General features: G+C 38.2%; 1 pseudogene; it reads right to left on the bottom strand.

The window, feature by feature from the left end:
* Positions 1-13,335: 13,335 nt before the first annotated feature.
* LOC123389445 lies at positions 13,336-13,504 on the bottom strand (annotated as a pseudogene).
* Between the last annotated feature and the right edge of the window lie 1,959 nt (positions 13,505-15,463).

The raw sequence follows: 15,463 nt of genomic DNA on the forward strand, positions 1-15,463 counted from the left end.
TTCCCTCTTAGGCTCACCTTTGCTGCATCCTAAAGGTTTTGAACAGTCATGTTTTCATTTTCATTTATTTCCATGATTTTTAAAAATTCTTCTTTAATTTCCCATTTATTCTTTAGTAGGATGCTCTTTAGCCTCCAAGTGTATGAGTCCCTTCCAAATTTCCTCCTGTGATTGAGTTCCAGTTTCAAAGCATTGTGGTTTGAAAATATGTGGGAAACAATTCTGATCTTTTGGTACCAGTTGAGACCTGATTTGTGATCTAGTATATAATCTATTCTGGATAATGTTCCATGTACACTTGAGAAGAATGTGTATTCTGTTGCTTTAGCATGGAATGCTCTGTGTATATCTATGAAATCCACCTGGTCCAGTCATTCAAAGCCCTTGTTCCCTTGTTGATCTTTTGCTTAAATTATCTGTCCATTGCTGTGAGTAGGATGTTAAAGTCCTCTACTTTTATTGTATTATTATCAATGTGTTTCTTTAATTTTATTATTAATTGTTTTATATAATTGGCTACTCCCAAGTTAGATGCATAATTATTTATAATTGTTATAGCTTCATGTTGGGTAGACCCTTTAAGGATGAGATAGTGTCCTTCTTCATCTCTTTTTACAGTCTTTGGCTTAAAATCTAATTTGTCTGATATAAGGATTGCTACCTCAGCTTGCTTTTGATGTCCATTAGCATGATACATGGTTCTCCACTCTCTCACTTTCAATCTGGAGGTGTCTTTGGGTCTAAAATGAGTCTCTTGTAGACAGCATATGGATGGGTCTTGCTTATATCCAATCTAATACCTGTGTCTTTTGATTGAAGCATTCAGCCCATTTACATTCAGAGTAGCTATTAAAAGACATTAATTTAGTGTCACTGTATTACCTGTAAAGTCACTATTTCTGTATATTGTCTCTTTTCCTTTCTGGCTTATGTCCTTTTGGGGTCTCTCTTCACGTACAGGCTCCCCTTTAGTACTTCTTTTTTTTTTCTTTTTAATTTTTTATTTTTTTATAAACATATAATATATTTTTATCCCCCGGGTTACAGGTATGTGAATCACCAGGTTTACACACTCACAGCACTCACCATAGCACATACCGTCCCCAATGTCCATAACCCCACCCCCCTTCCCCCAACCCCCCTCCCTGCAGCAACCCTCAGTTTGTTTTGTGAGATTAAGAGTCACTTATGGTTTATAGGGCTGGTTTAGTGATCACAAATTCCTTACGTTTCTGTTTGTCTTGGAAGCTCTTTATCTCTCCCTCCATTCTGAATTACATCTTGCTGGATAAAATATTCTTGGCTCCATGTTTTTCTCATTTAGCACCCTGAATATATCATTCCAGGGCTCTCTGACCTGCCTGGTCTCTGTGGATAGGTCTGCTGTGGGTCTAATGTCTCTATCCTTGTAGATTAAGAACTTCTTGTCTTGAGCTGTTTTCAGGATATTCTCTTTACCTCTGAAATCTGCAAGCTTCATAGCTTTACTATATGTCAGGCTGTTGATTCATTTTTGTTGATTTTGAGGAGGATTCTCTGTCCCTCCTGGACTTTATTACCTGTTTCCTTCCACAAAGTAAGGAAGTTCTTGGGCGCCTGGGTGGCTCAGTGGGTTAAGCCGCTGCCTTCGGCTCAGGTCATGATCTCAGGGTCCTGGGATCGAGGCCCGCATAGGACTCTCTGCTCAGTGGGGAGCCTGCTTCCCTCTCTCTCTCTCTCTGTCTGCCTCTCTGCCTACTTGTGATCTCTCTCTGCCTACTTGTGATCTCTCTCTGTCAAATAAATAAATAAAATCTTAAAAAAAAAAAAAGGAAGTTCTCAACTATGATTTGCTCAAATACACCCTCTGTTCTTCTCTCTCTTTCCTCTTTCTTTGGGACCCCAATCAATCTAATATTGTTTTGCTTTATGGTATCACTGATTTCTTGAAACCTCTCCTCATGATCCCTTAGTTGTTTTTCTCTCTTTTCCTCAGCTCCCTTACTTACCAACATTTTGTTTTCTATACTACTTGCTCTCTCTTCTGCCTCGTTTATCCTAGCCATTAGAGCATCCATTTTAGACTGCATCCCAGTTAAAGTATTTTTAATTTGGGGCTGATTATATTTTAGTTCTCTTATTTCTACTCTACGGGATTCCCTAGTGTCTTTTACACTTTTTTCAAGCCCAGATAGTATCTTTATAATTGCTATCTGATTTCCAGGTCTGACATTTTACTTATATCCATATTGATTAAATCTATGGCAGAGAATATTACCTCTGGTTCTTTCTTTTCTGGTTAATTCCTCCTTCTAGTCATTTTTTCCAGAGAAGAATAGACAAATGAGAGAACAAAAAAAGAAATAAAAAAATAAAAATAAAAATATCAACTATGACCCCAGTGAAATATACACTAGACAAATCAGAAGAGATCAGAAACTGAAAAAGAAAAAAAGGTGTGTGTGTGGGGGGGGGGTAGATTTTAATCAAACAGGTAGACAGAACAGGGTGATACATTTGGTCCTGGGTGTATTTTCATCTGTTTGTTAGAAGACACTAAGTCCCACAACCCTAAAGAAAGAAAAACTTATATATACAAAAATAAAATTGAATACAGTGAAAGGAAGCCAAAAATGAAGAACATATCTATAAAATGTAAATGTTAAAATGAAAATTTTAAAAAGACTTACAGAGTTTATAAAATAGGAAACTAGTTGAAAAGGAAAAAAAAAAGAAATAAAGAAAAGGAAAATTTTAAACTGAAAGATAAAAGAATCAAGAGAAAAAAACCTTGAATTCTATATACTATTTTCTCCTAGCACTGGAGATTTGCAGTTCTGTATGCTCCGTAAACTTGGTATTAGCTTGATGTTCTAGAAGGTCTTCTGGGGGACGGCCTGCTGTGCTGATTTTCAGGTGTCTTTACCTGGGTGGAGCTGCACTGCACCTTGCCAGAGAGCCAGGTTCAGTGTAAGCTGCTTGGGGTTCCTCTATGTGGCTTTTGTTCCCCCAAAGGCTTTTGTTGCTGCTTCAGAGGATGAAAATTAAATTGGGGGCACTCTGTTCTCCAGCCCTAGAGCTGAAAGATCCTGACTCCCACTTTTCAATAAGCCCTCGGGGAAAAGCACTCTTCACTATTGTGTGTGCCAAACTCTGCAGAATCCTGCAGTGACACCCCTATTAGTCCTCCCAGGGGAGGAAGGAGGGTCACCAATGGCCTGCAGCTTATAGGCACGCCCCCCACACACACAGAGAGTGGTCACCTGATCCTGCATGCACCTGCATTGCTCCCTCCCACACACACAAGGTTGAGGGTCACCACATTTCTGCCCTTTGAAGGGCCCCCACCCAAAGAGCAGCCCTCCCATTGTTAGGTTCATGGTTTATGGCAATCTGAGCTGAGAGCGCACTTACTGTTTGCAGTCAGCTTCCCCTCTCTGGTGTTTGGGATCTCTGCTGGCTCAGGCACCCCCATTCTTTCTGTGACCCTGGGCATCCTGAACCACACTGTCCCACTTAGGATTCTGTCCCGCTTTGTCACCGGAGCACCTTTCAGGCAGGGAGATGTCTCACTGGAGCAGACTTCTAAAGCATCTGATTTGGGGCTCTAGGCTATATCACTTTCTGGTAACAGGCTTACAGAGGCTCCCCCCCTGCTTACCTTCTGATATATCCCCTCAGATTCACTCCTCTGCACCTCCTACCTTGCAAAAAGTGGCTGCTTTTCTATTTGTAGAATTCCAGCAATTCTTTCCCTACATCTCAGGTTGAATTCACAGGTGTTCAGAATGATTTTATAGATATCTAGCTGAATTCAAAGGACCAGATGAAACATGGTCCCCTACTCTTTTGCCATTTTGCCTCCCTCCTCCCATGTAAAACATTTATATAGATTAAAACTCAAAGCTGTTAAAAAAAAAAAAAAGAAGAAGAAAAGAAAGAAAGGAAAGGAATTTTACCATTTCTGTTCTCTTTACCACACTCCTGTCTCCCTTCACCACTGTTCCTCCCATTACCACTTTTATTAGTGTCTGTGTTTCTATTTGCAAAAATAAGGAAATATGAATGTGTGTGAATATACATCTATTTTTTTCTTATTCCCCCCTTATTTCTTCTATAAAGGGGAACTTGCTGTATACATTGTTCTGCATCTTGTTTTTTTTAGTAGCTATTTTTTCTTTGAGTTTTTTTTTTTTTTTCATCTATAAACTGGGGAAAACACTATGTGAAAAGATCAAATAGAAGAAGGTATAAGAGGGGCACCTTGGTGGCTCAGTGGGTTAAGCCTCTGCCTTCGGCTCTGGTCATAGTCTCAGGGTCCTGGGATGGAGGCCTGCATTGAGCTCTCTGCTCAGCAGGGAGCCTGCTCCCTCCCCCCACCACCGCCTGCCTCTCTGCCTACTTGCGATCTCTCTCTCTGTCAAAAAAATAAATAAAACATTTTTTAAAAAAGAAGGAGGCATAAGAGGTACCCACCACAAGATTAGGCACAGTGAGACCCACCTCACATGTCCCTACAGTCTACTCCTGTCACTCTGTGTGGCAACAAATACTCCCCTTGCTTCTTGCTAATGCTATAAAGTGTCCTTGTGGCAATCAGGAGCACACACATATATTCTACAGTGAATGGCCTGTAGCTTTTTACTTGTATCAACAATTAAAGGCCACTGCACCTGTTCAGACTTTGAGGCAAACTTTCAGAACCCAAAGTGGTACCCAGCACACAATCCAATAAAGGTAGTCATGAATCTATCCCACCTACCACACAGGGATGAACAGATGCATGGCCAGACTATAGCACAAACGGTTTTCTATTTGACCACGATTTTCCTGTACTCCTCCTTACTTTGTGTAGATACATATTTTCATCTGATATTATTTTCCTTTTTCTTCTCTATTTTTTTTTTTGGTCTCTCTCTCTCTTCTTTTTTAGAGAGAGCATGTGTGCACCGAGTTGGGGGAGGGAAGGAACAAAGGGAGAGGGAGAGAATCTTAAGCAGGGTCTACACCCAGTGCAGATGCCAACTCTGTACTTGATCTCACAACCCTGAGATCATGACCATGCCCCAAATCAAGAGTCAAATGTTTAACTGACTGTACCATCCAGGCATCCTGAGTTTTCTTTTTTCATTAAGAACTTCCTTTAACCTTTCCTATGACCCAGGTCTACCAGGAAGAAATTCTCTTGTCTTTTTTGGTCATTTTTTTGCTTTTCTGTTTCAAAAAATCTTTTTGTGTTTCATACAGGTTACTTGAGTAATAATGATTATTCTAAAGATGGTCATGTCTTCCCCTGGCATAACATGGAAAGCAAAAAAGCAAGAAGGACAGTGGGTTTTAGAATTTCTAATTTCTTACATTTTCACCCAATTAAAAATTATTTTGCCACAATGACATTTGTTCCTTAACCACCGCAGGAACTGCTACACTCCAGTCTTTATTTTACATGTTTCATTACAATTCTGTGTTTATGTAAATTATCAAAGCATATATGGCAGGCAGCTGTGTATACTATACACTCTATTTTGGTGGTGAGGTCTAAACTGTCTTTGTCCAACCTAACCAGATAGGGAATTATCTGGAAAAGCTAGCTGGTAAAAGGGAAATAAAATGTGAAAGTTAATTTCTATCTGAGAAGCACCTTTCCCCCTTCCTCTAGTTCCATTTTCAGAAATTAGGCTCTCTAGCAAAACAATGCTCAGGAATGAATATGTCTTGAAAAGTTCCATCTCCCTCCTATTTCCTATTTCAGATAAGAATCTTTTCCTAGCAGGGTGGCTGGGTGGCTCAGTCAGTTGAGCATTCAACTCTTGGTTTTGGCTCGAGTCATGGTCTTGTCATGGGATCAGGTCCCATATCAGGCTTTATGCTCAGCATGTAGTCTGCTTGGAATTCTCTCTCTCTCTCTCTGCCCCTCCCCTGGCTCAGTCTCTCTCTCTCTCATAAATAAATAAATAAATATATTTTAAAAATAATATTTTTATATCAACATCACATTCCAAAATTTGGAATCTTTCAGTTTCTCCTAATTTTACTTCTAACTATGGAAATAAATCTTAGTGCTAAGGAGACATATTTGTCCTTTAACTTCTTCTAAAAGCTTTGCCATTTGCCTTGTCTTTGTTCTTATTTTCATTCAAGTTCATCATGTTGATCATCTCTTATGTATAAAACCCTCTGTGAGGTGTTAAGGAGATTTAGAAATAAGACTCTACCCTGCCCTTAATTTAGGAATTAAAAGTAACACACAAGTAGCAAAAATGCAAATGGGGTGAAGTTAGAGAAAATCCAAGTGGTCCAAACTGCTATGACAATACCAATAAAGGAACTTTTATTCTGGTAGGAGATAAGTGGGAGGAAATAGCTTGGGCCAAGTTTCATAAAGAAAGTGGTTTTTTTTTTGTTTTTTTTTTTTTTTTTTAAATACAGAAACCAATGTCTAATGTTTTGATGGGAGCTGAAAATTTGGGACAACATTTCAGACTGAAGGTAAAACTAGAATATTCCTTAGGGAAAATGTTTTATGTTCCTTAGCAAGCAGAAGAACATCATGAAGGACCTGGACTCAAATTCACTTAGTAGTTATGTGATCTTGAGGACTTAATCTCTCTGAGTTTCATTTTCTTCGTCTATATAATATGATTAACAATAGCCACCTTCAAGAGTTTTCATTACATATATGTATATATGTGAGTATACACACACGTATAGATCTTCTTTGAGTTATGTTGTAATGAACCCACGGTTAAGGTGGAAATATTGTAAGTCAAAACAGATTTAACGCACCTATTCTACCAGACAGTATAGCTTAATGTGGTCTACCTTAAATGTTCTCAGAACACTTACATTAGCCTACAGCTGAGCAAAATCATCTAACAGAAAGTGATTTTCGAATAAAATGTGTAATGTCTAAAGTAACTCATTTATTTATTTATTTAAATATTTTACTTATTTATTTGATAGAGTGAGAGACAGCAAAAGAGGGAACACAAGCAGGAGGAGTGGGGAGGAAGAAGCAGGCTTTCTGCTGAGCAGGGAGCCCAGCGCATGGCTCCATCCCAGGACCCCAGGATCATGACCTGAGCTGAAGGCAGACGCTTAATGACTGAGCCATCCAGGTACCCCTAAAGTAATTTCTTGAGTACTGTACTGAAAGTGAAAAGCAGAATGGTTGTAGAGGTACTGAATGATTGTATCAGTTACTTATTCTTATGATGGCATGGCTGACTGGGAAATGTGGCTTACTGCTGCTACTACCTGGTATCAAGAGATAGTATCATACCACAATTCACTAGCTCAGGCAAAATAAGAATTCAAAATTCAAAGTATGCTTTCTACTGAATGCTTACCACTTTTACATCATTGTAAAATCAAAAAGTTGTAAGTCCAACCATTGTAAGTTGGAGTCTATCTATCTATATCTATCTATCTGTGTCTATCCATCTATCCATCCACAGCCAGAGAGATTGGTGTTAGAAAAGATTCAATAAACACAGACTAAACTGATGATTAATTAATAAAGAATTAAGAAGATGAGGCTACTTGGGGGAACTTTAGATTATTCAGAGGAATTTGATTCACAAGTATTTGTTTAAGATTTTTGCATCTATGTGCATGAGAGATCTGAGCCTGTGGTTTCTTGTATTGTAATGTCCTTGGTTTTGGTATCTGGGTGATGCAGACTTCATAGAATGAGTTGAGAAATATTCCTTCTCTTCAATATTCTGGGGGAAGTTTGTAAATTTGATGATATTTCTTCCTCGAATGTTTTGTAGAACAATCAGTGAAACTATCTGGCCTTAGATTTGATTGTGTGTGTAAATGTGTACTTGAAGATGTTGCTCCCCCTTCTTCTCATTTGCATCGTTTCCGATGATAAATATCTCATCATCTTCTTTGTTCCTCCGTACATTTCTCTGGATGTTGTAAGATTTTGTCTTTATTTTTTTTAAGATTTATGTATTTATTTGAGAGAGAGAGAAAGAGCAGGAACAGGAGGGGCAGAGAGAGAGGGAGAGAGATTCTCAACCAGACTCTGCTCTAAACACAGAGCCTGACATGGCATATGATCTCATGACCCTAAGATCATGACGAGAACTGAAACCAAGAGTCAGATACCTAACCAACTGTGCCACCCAGGTACCTCAGATTTTCTCTTTGTCCCTGATTTTAAGCAATTTGATTACAATGTGCTTTGGTTTTCTTCAAGTTTTTTTCTGTTTTCATTTGTCTCCAAATATTTTTTAAATTTTTGTTTTGATTTTTTTCAATGACCCATTGGTTGCTCGGTAGCACGTTATTTAACCTCCACATTTTTGAGATTTTTTCCAGTATTCCTCTTGGGATTAATTCCTAGTTTCATACAATTGTGTTGGAGAAGTGCTTGATAGGATTTCAACCCTCTTGAATTTATTGAGACTTGTTTTGTAGCCTACCATGTGATCTATTCTGGACAATGCTCCATATGTATTTGAGAAGAATGTATATTCTGTTGCTTTTTCTGTAGGATGTTCTGTATATATCTATTAAATCCATCCTTACTAATTCTCTGTTTGAATGATCTATCCACTGAAGTAAGTAGTGTGTTAAAGTCCCCTACTATCATCGTATTGCTGTCCCTTTCTTTTTTAGGTCCATTAATATTTGCTTTATATATCTTGGTGTTCCTATGTTGGGTGCATGTGTCTTTATAAATGTTAGGTCTTCTTGTTAGATTTGCTCCTTTATCATTATATAATGCTATTCTTTGTCTATTATTACTGTCTTTGTTTTAAAGTCTATTTTGGGACACCTGGGTGGCTCAGTGGGTTGGGCCTCTGCCTTCAACTCAGGTCATGATCTTGGGGACCTGGGATCAAACCCCACATCAGGCTCTCTGCTCAGTGGGGAGCCCACTTCCCCTTCTCTCTCTGCCTTCTGCTCTGCTTACTTGTGATCTCTTTCTCTCTGTCAAATAAAGAAAATAGAATCTTAAAAAAATGAATAAAGTATATTTTGTCTGATTACAGCTACACCAGCTTTCTTTTTGTTTCCATTTGCATGGCATATCTTTCTCCATCTCCTCCCTTTAAGTCTGTGTATGTCCTTCTGAGACTTCTGAAGTGCTCACAGACAGCATATAGATTGGGTTTGTTTTTTCATGCTACTCTATGTCTTTTGATTGGAAAGTTTAGTCAATTTACATTTAATTAATTACTGATAGGTGTGTACTTATTGACATTTTGTTTATTATTTTTGGACTATTTTCATAGTCTCTGTTCCTTTCATTTCCTATTTCTCTCTTCCCTCATAGTTCAATGGCTTTCTTTGGTGTTATGGTTAAACTATTTTCTCACTTTCTTCTTATAAGCTTTTGATTTGTGGTTACCTTGAGGTTCACATTAACATCTATTTTGAGTTCACAGCAATTTGAATTTGAAAATATTGAAAAACATTTTATTCCCTCTCATTACATTTTATATTTTTGATGTCACATTTTACATCTTCTTATATATCCCTTAACTAATAATTACAGTTTAATCAGTTTTACTATTTTTGTTTTCTAACCTTCATAGTTGCTTTATAAGTGATTGATCAACAATCTTTACAATACATTTATATTTTCCAGTGAGTTTTTTTACTTTTGTGTGTTCTTTTGTTATTGCCATTTCCTTCCTGTTTAGAGAAATCCCTTTAACATTTCTTGTTTAGTGGTGATGAACTCCTTTAGCCTTTGCTTATCTGAAAAAGTCTTAATTTCTTCTTCAATTCTGGGATGATAACTGTGCCCAGTAGAGAATTCCTGGGTAGAAGATTTTTTTCCTCACAGCATTTTGAATATATCATGCCATTCTCTCCTGGCTTGTAAAGTTTCTGCTTAAAAATCTGCTGATAGCCTTAAGGGGTTTCCTTTGTATGTAATAAGTTGTTTTTCTCTGGTCTCCTAGCTCACTGTTCTGATATTCAGCTTCATCTAGTCTAGTATTTTTTTTAGTTCATTTATTATATTCTTTAGCTCTGTAACTTCTGTTTGGAACTTTTTAATTTTTTATCTTTTTTTTTTTTTGAAAATCCCACTATGTTCATCCATTTTTCTTCCTAGTTCAGTGAGCATTTTTATGACCATTGTCTTGAACCCTTTACCAGGTAGATTGTTTATCTCCATTTCATTAATGTCTTCTTTTTTAATGTTTTGTCTTTTCTTTTTTTGGAACATATTCCCCCTGTCTTCTCATTTTGTCTGACTCTGTGTGTTTGTTTCTATATATTAGGTGAACCAACCACTTCTCCCAATCTTGAAGGAGTGGACTTGTGTAGGAGATGCCATGTAATGCCTGGAAGAGCACTCCTCTCTGACTACAGGAAATAGGGACATCTCCTCTATGGCTGTATATGCCCATCCTGTGGCAGGGCCATGTCTGCAGTGTGACGGTGGGTGGGGGCTGGTGCCCGCCTGGTCATGACACACAGCTGCACTGCTGTGTTGGGTGGACTTGATGGTCAGCCTGGCTTCAACTAGCAGCTTCACTGGGATGCAGATGTGGGCAAGGGTGTCCCCTGGCCTGGCTTGAATGTGTAGCTGCACTGCAAGGGTGGATGAGATTCTCAGTTGGACATGCCCACAAGCTCTAGCAGGTTAAAAGGGTAATTCCAAATTGGTACCCACTAGCACCTGACCTTAGCAAGCTAGTATAAGATTGCACATATGCAATCTGCCAGTATCTCTATCTCTGAAGAAAGTCCCGGTGGTTTCCTGGCTTGCTGGCAGGCACTTTAAAATTAGTAGTTTGTGGGGGCGGGTAGGGTGTCTGGATGGCTCAGTCAGTTAAGCGTCCAACTCTTGATCTCAGCTCAGGTCTTGATCTCAGGGTCATGAGTTCAAGCCCTGTGCTGGGTTCCATGCTGGGTGTGGAGGCTACTTTAAAAAATAAAAACAAAACAAAACAAATTAATAAGTGGGTTTCTTTCACATATGGTCTGGTTGATTTTCAAGTTGGTGTTTGTGCACTGGGTCCTGGGGGTAAGTGAGTCTGTACGTAAGAACTTGAGGTGCAGATTCCCCATTTCCTATAACTCTATGGTTTTCCTGGGTATAATCCCCTTTGGTTTTCAAAGCTGGGCATTTGGGAGCTCTTCTCTGTCACACACTCTAAGAGTTGAGAAGTTGGATATGGAGCACAGACCCCTCATTATTAAGGGGAAAAAGTCCAGTGCTTGACATCCCTCCTGATTATGTATCATTGAGCTTGAGGTGGAGGATTTCTGTTGAGACAGTGTCTCTGCATTTCCCACCCATTTTCATGCTGTCCATTTTGTCCTTTGTTGGGGAGGTCTTTTCCTCTAGTTTTCTGGTTTTTTTCAGAGTAAATTATTCCATGTATCCAGGGAAGGGAAATATATCAGAATCTTTCTACACTGTCATCTTTTTAAAAGAATTTAAATTCAGTTAGCCAACACATAGAACATCATTAGTTTCAGATGTAAAGTTCAGGAATCCATCAGTTGCATATAACATCCTGTACTCATCATATCACATCCCCTCCTTAATGCTCATCACCCTGTTAAACCATTCCCCTTCCCACATCCCCTCCAGCAACCCTCAGTTTCTTTTCTGTAGTTAAGAGTCTCTCATGGTTTGTCTCCCTCTCTGATTTTTTTCCCATTCCATTTTTCCCTCCCTTTCCTTGTGATCATCTGCACTGTTTCTTATATTCCTCATATGAGCAAAATCATATGATAATTGTCTTTTTCTGATTGACTTATTTTTCTCAGCATAATACCCTCCAGTTCCATGCACGTTGATGCAAATGGCAAGTATTCATCCTTTCTGTTTACTGAATAATAGTCCACTGTATATGTATATTATATCTTTATCCATTTATCCATTGATAGACATTTGGGTTCTTCCCATAGTTTGGCTATTGCCTACACTGCCATCTTGAACCCAATCCTCTCTCTTTCTCTCTCTTTCTATATATAATATAATCTACCATGTATCTACTTCACATGCTTAATCTTTATCTATTGTCTTTAATGCATGAAATAGTTATAATTAACTGTTTTTACTAGCTAGTAATTGTTTCATCCATATCATTTTGGGGTCAGTTTCTATTGATTTTTTTCTCACTATGATTCCTATTTTCCTGCTCCTTTGCATGGTTGATAGTTTTTATTGGATACCAGCATTGTGAATTCTACCTTGTTCCATACCAAGAATTTTAGTATCCCTATTCCTATGAATATTCTTGAGTTTTGTTTTGAAATTCAGTTAAATTACTTGGAATCAGTTTGATTCTTTCAGATCTTACTTTTAAGCTTAGATAGGAGAGGCCAGAGTGGTGTATAGTTGAGGGCTAACTTTCTCCCCACTATTTGAGGCAAAACCGATGCTTAATAAATTGTAAACTCTCCCCTGCTCTACTGAGTTCTGGGAATTATTTCTTCAAATCCTTTAAGGTGCTTCTTTCTTCAGTTATGGGTCATTTTCTCTCACATATGTGCTGATCTATCCTCAGATGAAGACTTGAGCGACTCCTTGAAATTCTTCAGCGTCTTCTCTCCATGCAACTCTTTTTTATCTGATACTCTGCTCTGCACTCTGTAGCCACTTCAGTCTCTCCGACTTCCAGCTCCTCAATCCAGGGAGACTGTCAGACTCAACCTGTGCTCCCTCCCCCTGCATTGATGTCTTGAAATTCTTGAAATTCTCTTCTGGAAATATGGGGATCGGAGGATTCCCCTTTTTCATTTCCTATCTCTCAGGATCACAATCTTTTGATGTCCAGTGTCTTGAAAAAAAAAATTTGTATATTTTTCCCAATTTCTAAGTTTTATTAGTGGAAAGTAAATCCAGTCCCTGCTATTCCATCTTGGCTGGAAGCAGAAATCTTCAGAGGTAATGAAATGCTAAAGATTTATGCATATTTAATGTGGGTGAAAAAGAAAGCATCACATTGTTTATTGCAGACATTTTAAATAATTTTTATACATTGGACCTCTGGAAACCTTTTGAAACCTCTGGACAGCTTCTCAGAATAATGTTTTCAAGTATACAAAGTAAAACACAGACAAATGCCCAAAAGAGAGAGAGAGAATAGTAAATATACTTATTAGAATATTTTTCTGTGATGTTGTTTTATAGTAATAGATGTACTTCTTAATTAATGCCTTAAGTGACAAGATCTAGCAATGTGTCTAATAAGTTCTTCCCATAGTTTTCAAGTAGTAATGAGCATAAAAATATTCTGAAATATGTGAAACAATTGCAATGTGGTTTGAGTAAATCTCTATTCTCTATTGGTGACCATGTCAAGGTACTGTTAATATTACGGTGGTTTGTTGCCAAATGCATTATGAAAGGAAACGCTAATTTCAGTCAGAAGCTAGTAAAAAGAAACATGCAATTGCTCTCTCATTCAGGTTGAAGGACCCCTGAATTCTATCCATAGACCACTTATAGGTCTACAGATCCAAAGTAAGAACACCTATTTTAAACTAGTAAGAACAGATACTACACTTGATCTTAGCTAAAATGCCAAGAAGCAATGGGGAACAACACCTATTTTAATACGTGGAAACTGGAGTGCCTGGAAGTTGTCCGTTTTACACAACTGATTAAGCTTATGAAATGGCGATGATTTTATTTGAATCTACCATGAGCATAGTGAGGTACCATGGGGGTAGTTTTGGGGCAGAATGGAGGAAACATGTTCACAGGAAAACTGAGAGAGTCTTTTATGCCAAAGTGGGTCTTCTCTCTATGGCTCCCAGACCAAGGAAGTTTATCCCCCAGGGTTGAGGAGTCTACCTGTCAAATGGCTTCTTGCCCAACTCCCATTCCGATTCTCAAGTCCCATCACTCATAACTGACAAATTGGACAGGTCTGCTGTTTATTTTTGCCTCTGGTCTTTTGGCCAGACCACAGACTCTTGGATTTGTGAATACCCAGTTCTGTTCCTATCCAGTGTGTCCCAACCAGAAAGTCACTGTAATTTTTGGTTTTGTTCCCATACTCCCTCCAAATGTCATTAGTCATATCCTCCTTCCCATTTCTGCCTTGAATAGGCAGTCATTATGATGAAGCCAGGCCTGTTTCAGAATTCCATGAGAACCACAGTGTCAGGCCGTCACAGCTCTGGAGCTGGAAGTGGAAAAGGCTGTGATCTGGCTGGCTGGCACTGTCCTTGTGAGTCATTGTGGAAACACTGTCCCCAGATGCTTCTGAGAGGGACCGGGTTGCTGGTGAGTGCATCTGTCAGATGAGATCCTGACCCCCTGACATCTTAAAACATTCCATAATATGTGGGATGTTGGGTCTTTCGTCTGGTATCCTGGTCACACTAAAATTTGGGTTGTTTTATTCTATTTTTGGTTCTCTTGCAGTTTCCAATGTGTCAAAAAAAAACAAAATACATTTTTTTTTCGGATTACAAAAATAATACATATTCACTGTACAGAGATTGAAAAAGGCAGAAAAGCACACAGAAGAAAATTCTACCAGCCAGAGATACAGATTTTTTTTAATGTGTTGCATTTCCTGTAAGATGTTATTTGGATTATAGTGTATATACTACTTTGGTAAGCTCTGGTTTTTTTTTTTTTCAACTGTAACAGTATAATGCACATAGTCCCATTTTTAAAAATATGAAATTATATCATTTTTGCCCCAAAGGAGATGTTACATAAGATACCTAGTCCAACATACTCTTTCCGAAAATGAGAAAACTGAAATCCCAGGAGGATATGTAATTTGCCCAAGGCTCCTGAGCCACAGAGTCAGAGTCAGGAATGGAACCCTGGATTTTTGTCTTGGCATCCTGCTGCCTTGTGACCTGCCCATGTCCCTGCTCTATTTAATTTCTCTAAATTCAGTCCCTGTAAGAAACTTTGGCATTTGAGGGGAAAAAGCTTTTCCCTTGCAAGGATTATTTTTTATTATCATTTGGAAATTAAAAATTAAAGAAAAATAGTCAGTAAACAAGAAACAGACTCTTAACTCTAGAGAACACATTGATGGTTACTAGAGGGGTGGTGGGTGGTGGGATAGGGGAAATACGGGATGGGGATTAAGGAGTGTACTTGTCCTGATGAGCACTGGGTGATGTATGGAAGTGTTGAATCACTGTATTGTACACCTAAAACTAATATTACACTGTATGTTAACCAAGCAAGAATTAAAATAAAAAACATTGGGAGAACAAAAAAATAAAAATTAAAACTAACACCATATACATTTTTTAAAGGAAAAAGCCATTACCAGCCTACCATTACCAACCTAATGACTTAACTAATGTACATGTCTTTAAACTCAATAATGGCTATTTAATTGGCATTTATAGTGTGTATATTTTCAAGAAGTACAAATTCACCTCCGAAAAGTGGGGAGATTGCATATTACAGTACGGAACAGTATAGTATGGCTTGTAGTACAGATAGTATATAGTGTACTGTGGCACATAGTATGGACAGTATAGGGTATGGTATACTAAAATAAAATGAATGTGG

The sequence above is a fragment of the Mustela putorius genome, unplaced genomic scaffold (genome assembly GCF_011764305.1).
Source record: "Mustela putorius furo isolate JIRA1106 unplaced genomic scaffold, ASM1176430v1.1 tig00003972_pilon_pilon_pilon, whole genome shotgun sequence".
In the NCBI taxonomy this organism is placed as follows: domain Eukaryota; kingdom Metazoa; phylum Chordata; class Mammalia; order Carnivora; family Mustelidae; genus Mustela; species Mustela putorius.